Here is a 4,986-nt window from a genome sequence, read left to right as displayed (position 1 = left end):
TTGGGTCATTTTCAGGCACTGGAGAACATGTATTTAAAAAGGCTCTAGTAAGGGAGTTGAGAGAACCTTCCCCAGCATAGTTATCGGTGGTACGGTTTGTACTTTTGATTTGCCAGAATAGGAGTAATCTCCTTTCTTGCCTCTTTTACCAATTTTAAGTTTTGATCATTCTGTTTATATTCATTCAAGGAATTAGCCATTTGTTCCCCGTGACTAACATCTTCCTTAAGCATTTTGGTAACAGACTAAATGAATGGCCAAATGTGGTGGTTTGAATAAGAATGGCCCCCATAGGGTCATATTTGAATGCTTAGGGAGTAGCATTAGCAGATGTGATCCTGTCATAGAATGTGTGTCCCTGGGGATGGACTTTGGAGTTTCAAATATTCAAGTCAGGCTGAGTATCTTTCGCTTCCAGCTGCTTGTTAATCCAGATGTAGAACTCTGAGTTAATTCTCTAGCACCACATCTGTCTTTCTGTTACCACGCTTCCTGCCATGATGAAATGAAATAAACCTCTTAAATTGAATATTTTCCTTTAAAGAGGTTCTGTGACCATAGTGTCTCTTCACAGTAATAGGATACTAACTAGGACACAACGACCAAAATGGAGATCTTTTCCCCTTGTTTATATGCCTTTTCAATATTCGTTCAGACTTTGTCTCATACTTGTTCATCTAAAGTTCCATCTTCTGAAAACCAGGTATTATCATCATAAACAACTTGAAAACAATCTAATAGGTGTTATTTTAATGTTTATGTTCATCCTTTCTTTAAAAGCTGATGCACAAGCTCATCATAAGTCAAAGTCTTGGTTTCTGACCCATTATTCTAACTCACCTCCTTCTGTGAGGTCCGCCACTCTCTTATCTCATAGCCGACTTCAGGTCCCTGTTCATGATGCCACTTGTATACTGCTCTAGAGGCACTGGGACCTGGGAAAATGGAGCCGATAAATGAGGCAAACTAAAATCTTATGCAATAGTTAATTTTATTCAGAGCATCAGACTATTAATACTTAAAGAGTTAAGAAGAGTTAAATGAGTAAAGTATACAGTCACAATATTAAGCAACTTATTAGACAAGCACATGTTGTTGTGGGATATTTGTACACTGTGTAAAGATATGTTACTGTGATTGGTTTAATAAAGAGCTGAACACCCAATAGCTAAGCAGGAGATATAGGCAGAACTTTTGGACAAAGAGGGAATGTAGGAGGAATCTAGGTATATGCACATGAGACCGAGAGAGAGAGACAGAGAGACAGAGATAGAGAGACAGAAAGAGACAGAGAGAGACAGAGAGAGAAGAGAGAGAGAGAGAGAGAGAGAGAGAGAGAGAGAGAGAGAGGGGCCAGGAGATACAGAAGAAGTAGGATGGGCAGTTTGTGACAGGACATGGGTTAATAGAAGTGGTTTAATTTATATTATAAGAGCTAGTTAAAAATAAGCAGGAGATGATGAGACATGGACAGAGTCAAACATGCAGAATGGAAGAAAGTTAAAAAGTCACATAGTACTTTGTATATTTTGGAGATCAGACCTCTGTCTGATGGGGGGTTAGTGAAGATCTTTTCCCATTCTGTAGACTGTCGTTTTGTCTTTGTTGACCATGTCCTTTGCTTTACAGAAGCTTTTCAGTTTCAGGAGGTCCATTTATTAATGTTTCTCTCAGTGCCTGTGCTGCTAAGGTTATATTTAGGAAGTGGTTCCCTGTGCCAATGCGTTCAAGTGTACTTCCAACTTTCTCTTCTATAAAGTTCAGGGTGGCTGGCTTTATGTTGAGGTCTTTGATCCATTTGGACTTGAGTTTTGTGCACGGTGATAGATATGGGTCTATTTTCATTCTTCTACATGTTGATATCTAGTTATGCCAGCACCAATTGTTAAATATGCTTTCTTTTTTCCATTTGATATTTTTTGTTTCTTTGTCAAAAATCAGGTGTTCAAAGATGTGTGGATTGATATCCGGGTCTTCTACTCAGTTCTATTGGTCCTCTTGTCTGTTCTTATGCCAATGCCAGGCTGTTTTCAGTACTGTAGCTCTGTGGTAGAGTTTGAAGTCAGGGACTGTGATGCCTGTTCTTTTATTGTACAGAATTGTTTTGGCTATCCTGGGTGTTTTGCTTTTCCATATGAAGTTGAGTACCATTGGACACCAAAAGATCACATAACCCAATAAAAAAAACAAAGGAGTACAGACCTAAACAGAGAACTCTCAACAGAGGAATCTAAAATGGCTGAAAGACACTTAAGGAAATGTTCAACATCCTTAGTCATCAGAGACATGCAAATTAAAACAACTCTGAATTTCCATCTTACACCTGTAAGAATGGTCAAGATCAAAAACACTGATGACAACTTATGCTGGACAGGTTGTGGGGAAGAGGGAATATTCTGTGTTGCTGGTGGAAATGCAAGCTGGTACAACCCCTTTGGATGTCAGTGTGGTGATTACTCAGAAAATTAGGAACAACCTTCCTCAAGACAAAGTAATACCACTTTTGGGTATATATCCAAAGGATACTTAATCATGCCACAAGGACATGTGCTCAACTATGTTCATAGCAGCTTTGTTTCATAGCCAGAACCTGGAAACAAACTAAATGCCCCTCGACCGAAGAATGGATAAGGAAAATGTGGCACATTTACACAATGGAGTACTACACAGCAGAAAAAAAAAATAACGACATCTTGAATTTTGCAGGAAAATTGATGGAGCTAGAAAATATTTTGAGTGAGGTAACCCAGAAACAGAAAGACAATTATCACATGTGCTCACTCATAAGTGGTTTTTAAACATAAAGCAAAAAAAGCCAGTCTAGAAACCATAATCCTAGAGAATTTAGACAACAATGAGGACACTAAGAGAGACTTACATAGATATAATCTACATGGGATGTAGAAAGTAGAAAAAGATCTCCTGAGTTAATTTGGAGCAAGGGGACCTTGGGGAAGGGTTTAAGTGGGGAGGGGAGAGGCAAGGAGGGGAGCAGAGAAAAATAAATATAAAAAATGTCACATAGTAAAATATAGATTAATAAAAGCAGGTTAATTTAAATTATAAGAGCTAGGGGGACAAGCCTAAACTAAGGCTGAACTTTCGTAAAAAAATAATAAATCTGTGTCATTATTTGCATATTGGAGGTCCTGACAAAAAGTACTGCTACAACATGTAGCAAAATCACATTTTTCCATAGAGTCATATAAACAAGCAATGCTCGCCAGCTGTAATGTATAAACTCACTCTTATCCCCTACACCTGGAAGGAACACAAAAGCACATTACAACAACAATTTCGTGGTTTTGAAGAAAATGAGGTCAGAGGAGTTGTGTCTTGTTTCCTTTGGGGTTTCTCACAAGCAATCAGAAATCTCCCCATATGACTCCATTCTTGGAGCATGTTCAGACAAGGTCGGTGCACTCACAGCATTCAACATTTATTCTGCTCCATTTTATGTGACTCTAAGTCTCGGCTGAACTAATTCTTGAATTTGTTTGCTTCTATACATGCATATAGACACAGCCTACTTTCTTCCCAAAATGTGGATTTTTGCTTAAATACAGAGATGCCTCTGTCAATTTCCTAGGCAATAGAAAGCATGAAATAAATACTCATTAACTATGCATTTTACCTTATGTTATGAGCCATTCAGTGCATCTTACAAACACCATGAAATAGGTGAGGGATGTGAAGTGTACTGGATTCTCGTGGTAAATCTCAGACTTTAATGGGAGAAGTCAGTGGCAGCGCTAAGAAAGTAGTGTGAGGTCGATACTAAACAAATGAAAAAGTAAAACAAGTCCTTGTCGAGATTGGTAGGTATTGACTCATTGTGAGTCTAAGTACATACTTTAAGCTTCTTAAAGCAACAAAAATGCTGCTGAAACATTATTGGGTTTGCAGAAGACAGATCAGGATACAAGAAGGATAACATTAGCCGGGCTGTGGTGGCGCACGCCTTTAATCCCAGCACTCGGAGGCAGAGACAGGCGGATCTCTGTGAGTTCGAGGCCAGCCTGGTCTACAAGAGTTAGTTCCAGGACAGGAACCAAAAGCTACGGAGAAACCCTGTCTCGAAAAATCCAAAAAAAAAAAAGAAGGATAACATTACAGTTGCTTTAGAACCTAAGGTAGCTTTAGGTTCTTTTTGGGCTGTGAAAATAGGATTGTTGGCTGAGGACTGAAGCAGAAACATCAACGTGTATTTGACGGTCACTTTAGAAAATCCAACTTGAAAACCTATTGGTTTCTTCACAGAAAGGAACAGAGAAAAACTTGAAACTTCAAACAGGAAAAACATCAGTTGAAAGTAACATATCTGTTACCCTTGCCCCAGGAAAAACATAAAAGGCTCATGTATCAGTTTGAAACTTTTACAACCAATAAGTTTGCCCCATCAAAGTTATTTCCTGATAAGGGATTCCTGGAGATTTTCTTGCTGTTGTGACTGGAATCTCTTCAGTGACAAACAACACATAAGCCAGTCTTGGATATGAATCCATGGTACCCACACAACTTAATTAAATTTATAGTGAGAAGATACTTAAACTTTTAGCTTTCCATTTACTGCATACAAGGTAGACTTCACTGTTTTAATATGTAAGAAAACACAGGTTTGGGGGAAAGATTGTGATATATTTAAATGAAAATGATTTTCTTGTTATTTTTTATGTGCTAGGTTAGTTTTATGTTGTGTACCAACACATATTAAACACACACACACAATTCTTTGTCTCAAACTAAAACATGATTAGAGGTAATTGTTTTCTTTCATCCTTTTTTGATCCTTTAGAAGTCAAGTGACCTCAGTTAAGATGGATGGATCTCCCTGCAAAGGGAAATAGACTAGGTTCTGTGGGTAGACTGTGGGGTGGGTGGTAAAGGAACTGGGAAAAGCAGGTGGAGGGGGGAATAAAAGGAGAGAGTGTGGGAAGAGATAGCTGGATTGGGGGGTACTTGGAGGGTCAGTATGGAAACCTAGTG

This window comes from Chionomys nivalis, chromosome 14, assembly GCF_950005125.1.
Source record: "Chionomys nivalis chromosome 14, mChiNiv1.1, whole genome shotgun sequence".
Lineage (NCBI taxonomy): Eukaryota > Metazoa > Chordata > Mammalia > Rodentia > Cricetidae > Chionomys > Chionomys nivalis.
The sequence above is the reverse complement of the archived record's forward strand: the minus strand, read 5'-3'. Positions refer to the sequence as shown.